The sequence below is a fragment of the Balaenoptera musculus genome, chromosome 6 (assembly GCF_009873245.2).
Source record: "Balaenoptera musculus isolate JJ_BM4_2016_0621 chromosome 6, mBalMus1.pri.v3, whole genome shotgun sequence".
NCBI classification, from domain to species: domain Eukaryota; kingdom Metazoa; phylum Chordata; class Mammalia; order Artiodactyla; family Balaenopteridae; genus Balaenoptera; species Balaenoptera musculus.
Genome location: NC_045790.1, coordinates 61,242,970 through 61,255,712, shown reverse-complemented (window position 1 = coordinate 61,255,712; position 12,743 = coordinate 61,242,970). Strand labels below are relative to the sequence as shown.

General features: G+C 39.2%; 1 pseudogene; it reads left to right on the top strand.

The window, feature by feature from the left end:
- Positions 1–3,593: 3,593 nt before the first annotated feature.
- On the top strand, positions 3,594–3,693 carry LOC118897638 (annotated as a pseudogene).
- The last annotated feature ends 9,050 nt before the right edge of the window (positions 3,694–12,743 follow it).

Below are 12,743 nucleotides of genomic sequence, written 5' to 3'. Positions count from 1 at the left end.
TATGGCTGAGTAATATTCCATTGTGTGTGTATACCACCTCTTCTTTATCCACTCATCTGTCAATGGACATTTAGGTTGCTTCCATGTCTTGGCTATTGTAAATAGTGCTACACTGAACATTGGGGTGCATTATCTTTTCAACTTATGGTTTTCTCCAGATATATGCCCAGGAGAGGGATTGCAGGATCATATCATAGCTCTATTTTTAGTTTTTTGAGGAACCTCCATACTGTCCTCCATAGCAGCTGTAGGGAGCTTGTTAAATTAACTATGGGTTTATTCACACAGTATAATATTCTGTAGCAGTTCAAAGGAATGAGGAAAATTTCTTTACAATAAGACCTACACAAAGGAGTATTGAACAGAAAAAGGAATGAGGAAGATCTCTGTACGTAACACTAAGTGAGCACGAGGATAAATGAAAAAAAGTGAGGCCTAGAACAGGGCTTGTAAAATGTCACCTTTGTGTAATAAAGGGAAGGAGAATGTAAATATAAATATTTCTTTCTATTTCCTAAAAAGAAGCAACTAAAGGATAAACCAAACAGTAAGAGATATCTGCTAATTGTTACATATGGTGGGAGGTAGGGGAGTAAAGGAAGAAAGGAGATGGAGAGTTCTCTGACTGTGCTGTTTTACAGTTTTGACTGAACTATGTAAAAGTTTTACATATTTTAAAAATTATTGAATTTTTAAAAACCAATTTCTAAAATTTGAAAACCACTTCCCTGGCGGTCCAGTGGTTAAGACCCTGAGCTTCCACTGCAGGGGGCACGGGTTCGATCCCTGGTGGGGGAACTAAGATCCCGCATGCCACGCAGTGTGGCCAAAGAATAAAATAAAAAAAAAATTGACACCAAATGGAAACCTATGATTCTAACTGTATATCAAATTGATGGCATAAATACACAGGGCAAATAATTATTTCAAGTGACTTTTTTTTAATTCAATTTTTTTTTTCAGGTAAAATTCACATAACATACAATTAACCATTTTAAAATGTACAGTTCAGTGGCATTTAGTGCATTAACAGTGCTGTGCTGTTTTATTATTTTTGACTCTTAGGTCATTTTCCTTGGAATTCTGCCCATGGATTTTTTTTTCCTTCTAGTTTTGTTGAGGTATAATTGACATACAGCACTGTATAAGTTTAAGGTGTACAGCATCATGATTTGACTTACATACATCATGAAATGATGACTACAATAAGTTTAGTGAACATCCATCATCGCACAGAGATGCAACATTAAAGAAACAGAAAAAGATTTTTTCCTTATGATGAGAACTCTTAGGGTTTACTCTCAACAACTTTCATATATAACGCACAGCTGTGTTCATTATATTTATCATGTTGTACTTATTTATCTTATAACTGGAAGTTTGTACCTTTTGACCACCTTCATCCAATTCCTTTTCCCCCACCCCCAATGACCACAAATCTGATCTCTTTTTGTATGAGTTTGTCTGTTTGTTTTTGAAGTATGATTGACCTACGACACTACATTAGTTCCTGGTACCCAACATAATAAATCGATATTTCTATACATTTCAAAATGATCACCATGATAAGAATAGTTATCATCTGTCACTAAAGATATTACATAATTATTGACTATATTCCCCACACTGTACATTTCATACCTGTGACATTTACTTTGTAAATTTAAGTTTGTACCTCTTAATCTCCCTCATCTATTTCTCTCATCCCATCCCCCCAACCCGAGGAAACACCTGTTTATTCTCTGTATCTATGACTCTGTTTCTCTTTAGTTATGTTTGTTGAGTGACTTTCAAACACAGAAATTTGACGATATATCCCTTGTGGTATATATCCAGGTGACAAAAGAACGACAAAGAATTCTTAAGCTGCTTTCAGTGGTCTTATTATTAGAAGTAATATTGATACTTTTTAAAAACTATTATATATACATTATAGATTAGGAAATAAATACTTCAATTAATGTCTTTGGGAACCACGATTTTCGAAGTAAAGAAAAAATTGATATGAGTAAAATCAAAGAAGTTTAATCAAAACTCTGTAATCTTAAATTTGAATTGATTCACACCCATTAGGATACTTACTATTAAGACAACAAGTATTGATGAGGATGTGGAGAAACTGGAACCCTTGTGCTTTGCTGGTTGGAATGTAAAATGGTGCAGCCAATGTAAAAAATGGTATGGCAGTTCCTCAAAATATTAAACATAGAATTACCATATGATCCAGCAATTCCACTTCCAGATATATACACAGAAGAATTGAACACAGGGACTCAAACAGGTAATTATACACCCATTATCGTAGCAGCATTATTCACAATGGGCAAAATGTGGAAACAACCCAAGTGTTCATCAACGAATGAATGGATAAACAATATGTGGTATATACATCAATGTATACATAATTCACCCTTAAAAAGTAAGAAATTACATGCCACAACATGGATGACCCTTGAGGACATTATGCTAAGTGAAATAAACCAGCCACAAAAGGGAAAATATTCATAAATATAGTAAGTAGAATGGTGGTTTCCAGGAGCTGGAGGAAAAGGGAGTGGGGAGTTAGTGTTTAATGGGTACAAAGTTTCAGCTTAGGAAGATGAGAAAGCCCTGGAGACAGATGGTGGTGATGTTTGCCGAATAATGTGAATGTACTTAATGTCACAAACTCATACATTTAAAAATTGTTTACATGGTAAAATTAATTATGAGTATTTTACAATAACAAAAAAATTGTACAGGAAACATCAGTATGAACTCATTATATATATGTCTCTTACCATGAAATATGTATTTCTGAGGGCTATCCACTAAAAAGGTCTAGAAGCATTGACAACCTAGTAGCAATGAGCCCCCCATCACCAAGATCATAGCTTCTAAATACTATTCTCCACCAAGAGGAACCCGGACTCTTTTGAGAAATGGCTGATTCTAGCTCCAGGGCAAGAAATGTAAGAGATCGCCTTGGGACATCTTGCTGAGCCAGAAAATAAGGACACTATTGAAGACAAATAGTTCTGTCAAAAGGACACAGGAGTCAAAATGAAGGGGCTCCCATTGACCAAAAATGGGACAATTGGAGCAAGGAAAAGAATCATGATTATAACTGACTGAAACACATAAAACCATCCACAACACATAAATCCATGTGTTCATAATAATACTAACAAAAAATAAGAAAACAAAACCTCATCAATCACCATTGGATGTTTCTAGCGTACCAATTCATTACTGAGAAAACCAATAAAGGGAGGAAATTAAGCATGAATCCTGCCTTTTCCATACAAACTCTATTTCAGGGTAACCAAACAGTTGATGAGGTAGAAATTCTTCTTACGGAAGAATCTCAGCAAATGTGTTCAGAAGGAATGATAGAATTAGAATGAATTAAACAAAATGGTATTAAGCAACCATCACCAACAGATGCCAAAACAATATTCAAAAGGGTTGACAGGTGAATTTATCACGGATGAATCAGGCTGGCAACATCAGAATCCACTGTTCAATCTTAGCATTGCTAAACATCAAACCTCCAGATCTAATCACCAGCTTAGAGGAAAGAGTGGAGGTAGAGAAACAAATTAATTGCCACCGTGAAGAAACACATATACTAAAATTGGAATGATACAGAGAAGATTAGCATGGCCCCTTTGCAAGGATAACACACAAATTCGTGAAGCGTTCCATATTTTAAAAAAGAAAGGAAAAAAAGAAAGAAACAACCAGCCAAATCCAGAATATGGGGAATTTTGTAGGACAAATGACCCCTCAACAAATGAGATAAGGAGCATCTGTTGTAGAATAAAAGAGACTATGCAAAATTAACAACCCAGTGTAATGTGTGGACTCATTTGGATCTTGGTTTCTAGAGCACTGTCCTCTGCGTTTCTGGTTGGAACTTGCCCTGTGGGCCTTCTTGGTTGAAATCTGCTGCTGTGAAGATGTATTTCTGTCCTTTGCTTTACTTTGTTAGAGCCAGAGCCTATGGGCATCTACCCACAGCCTCCGTCTCACCTCAGCTATCACTAAGTAACAAATAAGTGAGTCTCTCTGCATGAGGCCAGTTCACATGGGTTCCCCCCAGACTCTAAGAAGAGTCCCCTCATCCTGCCATGACCATTCCGTGACTCTCAGCTCAGCATCCCTGCCACCAGGAACAGACAGTGGTTGAGAAGTGAAATCTCAGAGCCTCTTGCTGCCTGATCACACTGTCCTGCCACATTTGCATTGAGGTAGTTGCACCCCAGGTTGGTAAGGGAGAGCCTGGGAAGCAGCCTCCTAATAGGGAGTAGGGGACAGCTGCCACCCCCTTTTCTCTAACATACACCCCCTTCCTGGATGAAGTCTGCCTGGAGAGAGAAAACAGGACCAATATCTCTCCTTCTCTCCGTTTCTTCCTCCCACCATTCCCTTGACTAGAAAGTAGTAAGTTTTTCTTCTAATTCCCCTATGTCTTAACCTCCTGCTCCAGTAGAGTGACAGCTGCTATAGATAGAAGGGTATCGTTCCTACACTACAGGAAAATTCTGTGAACTGGATCTTTTGATATTCTAGTGGGGAGATGAAGGAATATGGAACATTCTTTCTCACAATTATTATTATTAATATTATTATTATTTATTATTATTATAATATATAACACAGAAGTGTAATGTTAGTACTTTTTTTTTCTTTAAATTCCTTCTATAACAAATCTTAATCTCCTAAGCATATGAACACCTTGGCCTAGCAGGGCAAAGAACATATGCTCAGAAAGGAAAACGAAAAAAGCACATTAATAACTTTCATATCACAACTCTTATACACACGTGCGCACACACACAGAGACTTACTTGGAATTATAATATGCATATTTTAAGTTTTATCTTTTTAGGTTTAAAAATAATAAATGACTACATCTTCATTGTAAAAAGCAACCCACCCACTGTTTATTACTTTTGCCATCTCAAAACATAGTTGTATGTGTGTGTTTACATTTTCCCATGTAATTTAATATTCTGCTAAAATATGCTTTTCAATCCCTGAATGGTGTTCCATTGTCCAGTGTATTTTTACACACTTAATCAATCTTTAGCCAATCTACTATACTACACAGTTAAGTTGTTTCCAACTGAGTTGGGATAAACAGCCCTGTAGTACTTTTTTGGTATAAATTTCTAGAGGTAGACTGGTTGAATTAAAGAATACAGGGCTTCCCTGGTGGCGCAGTGGTTGAGAATCTGCCTGCCAATGCAGGGGACACGGGTTCGAGCCCTGGTCTGGGAAGATCCCACATGCCGCGGAGCAACTAGGCCCGTGAGCCACAACTACTGAGCCTGCGCGTCTGGAGCCTGTGCTCCGCAACAAGAGAGGCCACGATAGAGAGAGGCCCGCGCACCGCGATGAAGAGCGGCCCCCGCTTGCCGCAACTAGAGAAAGCCCTCGCAGAGAAATGAAAGACCCAACACAGCCAAAAATAAATAAATAAATTAAAAAAAAAAAAAAAAAAGAATACAAACACTTTTGATGGAAAGATTACAAATTGCCTAATTATCCTTAGAAAAATCATAGCATTTTCCAGGTCCACCAGCAGTGTGTGACACTGCCCATTTTTCCATACCTTCTCTAAGTTTATAATTAAAATGTTAAAACTATAAATTTTATAATTGTGAATTTTAAAATATTTTATGCTATTATATACAATGGAATATTACTCAGCCATAAAAAGGAACAAAATTGAGTTATTTGTAGTGAGGTGGATGGACCTAGAATCTGTCATACAGAGTGAAGTAAGTCAGAAAGTGAAAAACAAATACCGTATGCTAATGCATATATATGGAATTTTAAAAAGTGGTACTGATGAACTTAGTGGCAGGGCAGGAATAAAGACACAGACGTAGAGAACAGACTTGAGGGCATGGGGGGGAAGGGGAAGCTGGGATGAAGTGAGAGAGTAGCATTGATGTATATACACTACCAAATGTAAAATGCATGGCTAGTGGGAAGCAGCTGCACAGCACAGGGAGATCAGCTTGGTGCTTTGTGATGACCTAGAGGGGTGGGATAGGGAGGGTGGGAGGGAGGCTCAAGAGGGAGGGGATGTGGGAATATATGTATACATGTAGCTGATTCACTTTGTTGTACAGCAGAAACTAACACAACATTGTAAAGCATTTATACTCCAATAAAGATGTGAAAAAATAAAATAAAATATTTTATGTTAAAATATCTTTGTTCAGCTGGTAAATATTGGTTTAAATGTTCATTTCTTTGAGTACTAGTGAGATTGAAAATTTTTTCATATGTTTCAAATATGTATTGACCATTTGTATTACTTTAAATGATATTTTCAGATGAGAAAATTGAGGTTCAGAGAGATTAAGTGACTTGTTCAAGGACACACAGCTTCTACGAAGCAGATAACTTATTTTTTTCATATTTTAAAATGAAACGGAATTGCTCTTCAGTTTGTCAGAGTAAGCAATAAAGCCTATGGGGCAAAGTTCTGTTGAATCTAAGAGTTCAAGGATATCTAACTAACATGTAAGTCTCTTCAGGCCAAATCATCTTTATAAAATATTGCTTGGAGAACTACTGTGAAGATTTAATAAATTACAGTTCTTTTACTCCTTCATTTTTAATTCCAAGAGAAATGCAAATCAAGATTGGAAGATAAAAAGGAGATTGCTAAAAAGGGCATCTGAATATGCTGACAGCATCCTTCTTACCATCTATCAGTCATGAATGGCTGCACAGCTGTAGATGCTGAAGGAGACTCTGGTACCCATGACCTCCTTCTCCCCATTACCACAGCCTGAGGACAAAGCATCTAACTGCATATGTTTTATGGGGGTAGAATGCAACCAGCATACTATTTTGAGAGACACTCAGAAGCTGATGCCTTACTTTTTGTTTCTGAATGCCCCTTTCCATTTCTATCCCAATTAATATATAAGGCCAAGTTGTCACCTGCTCATTTAACCTTGTGTGGCAAAGTCGAAGTCTCCTTTCTTTAATAACTAACAAGAGAGTCCATGAGTTAACAATTTAAAAGGGGGGTGGGGAACAATAACAATAAAGGAAATGGCATAGTTACTTAAATGGTAGAAAGAAAGGAAGGAAGGGAGGGAGGGAGGGAAGGAGGAAGGAAGGGAGGGAGGGAGGAAGGAAGGAAGGAAGGAAGGGAGGGAAGGAGGAAGGAAGGGAGGGAAGGAGGAAGGAAGGGAGGGAGGGAGGAAAAGAGCAAGCAAGCACACTGGCAAAATGTAATCTAGTAAGAACTGGCCAAAGGTGTATTTCAGCAGGATGAGAAATGTGAGGGACCTGGAAAAAGGGAGATGTTAACATCTACTGGAGGGGGTAAAATTCTAACACTTCTTTCTACTTGGCTTTAAGATCTTATCCCAAGAGAGTGAAGTTTTTGTTCCAGGAGCTGAGTGGTCAAGATCCCCTCAGGTAGAGTTTACAAGGGAAATGCCTCTTCACTCTCCTCAAATTTGTGATGATTTGTTTCCATGACTATCCCAGGCTAAGAAAGTAAGAAAGAATAGAACTTGAGCACTAGGGGTCTCCAATTTCCCCCCTTCCCAAAGTGATGCTTCCTACACCATTTCTTGTCTTAGGCAGAGAAATCACATAGAATTATTAAGTTCCAGTAGCAGCAATGGGGAGAGGATTCGAGAGTTCAACCACTGCCCCATAAAATGTATGCAGTTTCCACTTCAGCACAGCACTGTAGGACACCATAGTGTCTCTTGGATGTGAACGGAGGGATTCTTGAAGATCTTGCATAAAGTAAAATTCATGTAACTCAAGAGTAATTTTCCCATAACAATTCTGTATTTGTTCTTCATATAAGAGGTGGTGGTTTAATGCAGCAGTCCCCAACCTTTTTGGTACCAGGGACCAGTTTCGTGGAAGACAATTGTTCCACGGACTGGGGTGGGGGTGGGGCGGGGGGGATGGTTTCGGGATGATTCAAGCTCATTACATTTATTGTGTACTTTATTTCTATTATTATTACATTGTAATATATAATGAAGTAATTATACAACTCACCATAATGCAGAATCAGTGGGAGCCCTGAGCTTGTTTTCCTGCAACTAGATGGTCCCATCTGGAGGTGATGGGAGACAGTGACACATGAACTGTGTTGCTTAAGTCCAGTCTACTCCATAATCTCATTTTGCTTGCTGTCACTGCAGAAAACCCTGCTTCACAAAGATAGGATGTTGGAAATGGAAGCAGGCTTTTCAGTGCTTTTGTGGCAATCTCAGGACATTCTGCCTTGACTTTAATCCAGAACGTATGGAGATTTGAAGTTGTCTCAAACATACTTTTAAGGCCACCATCATTTGAGATCTCAAGCAGTTGATCCTCTTCTAGCACAGACAAAGTCGATTCACCTGGCTTATTCACAAACGGGTCGTGGATCCATTCCTTCCCAGTTCGGGGGTCTTTTGTGGTTGGGAAGTAATGCTCAAACTCTTTTGAAAGCTGAGATAGGTGATCATGCACCAGCTGGGAGAAAGAAGGTCCTGGCTCAGTCTCTTTCAAAATCTCTGCTAATGTTTGAAACATGTCAAAAATCCTAATGTTCACTCATCGGCCCCATAATTCCAGTTTGGCTTTGAATGCAGCCACTTTATCTGCCGACTTGAACACAGTTGTCATTCTCCCCTGAAGTGACAGATTGAGTTCGTTGAGCAGGTTGAATATGTCACACAAGTAAGCAAGTTTTGCAACACATTCTGTGTCACTGAAATGTGCTGCCAGGGGTGACTGTTTTTCTAAAAGAAATCTCTGGAGCAGCTCTCATAACTCAAAAACTCTGGCCAGTGATCTACCTTTAGAAAGCCATTTCACTTCTGTGTATAAGAGAAGACATGTGTGCTCTGTGTCCATCTCCTCACAGAGCTGCGCGAGCAGACGTGAGTTAAGGGCATGTACTTTAATATGGTTGATAATCTTAATTACATCCTGCAAAACAGTTAAGTTCAGGTGACATTTTTTGGCTAGCCAGTATTTCTCTATGGATGACACAGTGCATAGACTCACATTCAGAAGTGACCTCTTTGACCCGAGTAGTGAAATCAAAAAGCCATCCAGTCATGGCAGCCACTCCATCTGTGCATATACCAACACAAAATGACCAGTTCAGTTTTCCTGATATGTAATCATGCAAAGACTTGAATAGTTCTGCAGCTGTGGTGTTGGCTGGCAACAAAAGTTCACATAACATGTCCTCATGCACATCCTCCTGAAAAATATATCGCACAAAAACAAGCATTGTTGCCTTGTTGTCAACATCGGTAGGCTCATCAACCTGGACTGCGTACCACGGTGACTCATTAATCCTCTCTAATAACTGTGCCTCAGTATCCTCTGCTATTTCATCAATTCATCTAGTTATGGTGCTAGCCGAAAGAGGAACACGTGCCACCTTTTGAACTGCAGCCTCTCCTAAAAGTTCATGACAAATATCCTTAGCAGCAGGCAGGATCAACTCTTCATCAATAGTAAAGGGCTTCTTAGCTTTAGCAATGCAGTTAGCCACTAAGGACCATGCTCTCGGTGCAGACACATTTGATGAAGTAGTGGCCTTCAGTAATTGCTTCTGTTCTTCGTGTTCACGTTTCTTTCTTTTGAAAAACTCCAAAGGCTTGTCTTTTAATGCAGGGTGCTTGGTCTCCATGTGACGAAGTAGTTTTGAAGGTTTCTTGGCTTCATTGGAGAGCCGGTCACCACATATTATACAAAGCGGGCTTGGAGAATGTGAATCACCTGTTGCAATGAACCTGTAATTTAAGTAGGACTCTCAGTATTTTCTTTTAAATGCCTCTTTCTTTTTGTTGGCAGTCTTAGAGTCTTCTGCTGTCTCATCATTGGGGCTTTACCCCTCTTCAAAGAAGCTCTCCAGTGATGTTTGTTTTTTACTCATTTTGGCTAGGGTTACCTTGTGGGCTTACCAAAACTGTGACTGAGACAAGTGTACAGTGTGGGAAAGAGGCACGGACGGAAGTGGTAAATAAAATAATGGGTGGGACACGTGTGGACTAAAATACGTGTCGGATTCTGACTTAAAGCCTGCCACCAGATGCAGCTGTACAACTGAAGTACTTCAACTCACTTGCCATTATAAAGCCTGCCACCAGATGCAGCTTAATTGTCACTTGCCCCTCACTGATAGGGGTTTTTTATTTATTTATTTATTTATTTATTTATTTATTTATTTATTTATTTTTGGCTGTGTTGGGTCTTCGTTTCTGTGCGAGGGCTTTCTCTAGTTGTGGCAAGCGGGGGCCACTCTTCATCGCAGTGCGCAGGCCTCTCACTATCGCGGCCTCTCTTGTTGCGGAGCACAGGCTCCAGACGCACAGGCTCAGTAGTTGTGGCTCACGGGCCTAGTTGCTCCGCGGCATGTGGGATCTTCCCAGACCAGGGCACGAACCCGTGTCCCCTGCATTGGCAGGCGGATTCTTAACCACTGTGCCACCAGGGAAGCCCCACTGATAGGGTTTTGATATGAGTCTGCAAGCAATTGATTTATTATGGTCTCTGTGCAAACCTCTCTGCTAATGATAATCTGCATTTGCAGCCGCTCCCCAGTGCTAGCATCACAGCCTCAGCTCCACCTCAGATCATCAGGCATTAGATTCTCATAAGGAGCGAGCAACCTAGATCCCTCGCATGCACAGTTCACAGTAGGGTTCTCACTCCTATGAGAATCTAATGCCGCCGCTGCTCTGACAGGAGGCGGAGCTCAGGCGGTAATGTGAGCGATGGGGAGAGGCTGTAAATACAAATGAAGCTTCGATCGCTTGCCTGCTGCTCACCTCCTGCTGTGCGGCCCAGTTCCTAACAGACCATGAACCGGTACCATGAACCGGTACCGGTCTGTGGCCCGAGGGTTGGGGACCCCTGGTTTAATGCAGAGTTTGTGCATTTAGCTTGAGCAAGACCATCTAGTTCAATCCTTGATCCTTCTCTTAATAATGGAGGGAACTTAAGCAAGTTACTTAACCTCTTTTTGCCTCAGATTCCTCAGCTGTAAAATGAAGATAATAATAATACACAATATCTCACTTGATTCTTCCAGCAGGTAACAATAGTCCCTACTTCATTAAGTTGTTGTGAGGACCAAAGTAGTTACTATGTATAAAGTGGTTAGAAGGGTGTCTGGCAAATGTTAAGTGTATTATAAGTGTTTGCTTATTAATTACCTTTTATTACCAGCTAAAGTGGACCTGCCATGTAGCAAGAGCATAAACATAGTTCATAATTCACTTGGCCCACGTGCTTTGAACTTCTTCGATTCTTGACTTTTATTTTTAATTTAGGAGATTTTAATTATTTCAAAATGAGTGTGTATGTTTAGACTCTATTTTTCTTTTTATATTGCACTATCCTAAAATTGCATAATTTAAATAAGCATAAAATGAATATGTACTATATGGGCTTTAGGTGTGAAAGTACAATAGATTCAGGGTCCACTGATTGTAATTCGAAAGGCAATTACTATTGACCAATATACAAGGGTTCTAGTAATTGTGCAATTTGCAGAGACGTGGATGGACCTAGAGACTGTCATACAGAGTTAAGTCAGAAAAACAAGTATCGTATAATATTGCTTATATGTGGAATCTAGAAAAATGAACAGATGAACTTACTTGTAAAGCAGAAATAGACACAGACGTAGGGAACAGACATATGGATACCGGGGGGAAAAGGGGGGTGGGATGAATTGGGAGATTGGCATTGACATATATACACTACTATGTATAAAACAGATAACTAGTGAGAACCCACTGTATAGCACAGGGAACTCTACTCAGTGCTCTGTGGTGACCTAAATGGGAAGGAAATCCAAAAAAGAGGGCATATATGTATACATATAGCTGATTCACTTTGCTGTACAGCAGAAACTAACACAACATTGTAAAGCAACTATACTCCAATAAAAATTAATAATAAAAAATACGTATACAAGGGTTCTTGTGGGTGTGAAGTGGCTCAGGGTGTGTTCATGACAGGCAGGCAACGAGAGGAAGTAAAAAGATGCCTGTCCAGGTTGACCCCCAAGTAAAACTCATGATGACACTTGTATGCCAGACACTGTTCTACGTCTTTTACATACATTCTTGTATTCAGTTCTTACAATACCCTCATGAGATAAATACTATTAATGCCCACATTTACAGATGTAGAAACTGAGACACAAAAAATTTAAGCAACTTGCCCAAGGTAACCCAGCTGGTAAATGGTAGTGTTGGGATTTAAACCTAAATATCCTACTCCCAAAACCCAGGTGTAATTATCTCACTACATACACCTCAAAAAATTGTGATGTACAAAGTCTGCTTAGATTCTTCCACGTTTTTCTCTTTAGGACCTTTTTATTTCTTAAATACAGCCCTATCCACAACTGTAATGGGCACAGGTATGCTTATGGTAAACACTTTAGAAAATACAGAAAAATAGAAAGCAAAAAGATTCAAGTAATAATATCACCCAAAAATGACCACTGTTAAAATTTTGTGTTTCCTTCTAGACTTTTTTCTAAGTACATGGTTTTGTTCTATGTTTGTTTTACATAGTTGTGATCACATGATATATACAATTTTCATCTTCCGGTTTTCCCTCATACTATGACATGTGCCATCCTATGCTATTAGAAATTTCATAAACTTCTTTTATAGACGCTGCATAATGTACAGTTGCATGGCAGTTCCATAATATATTTACCACTCTTCACGTTGAACATC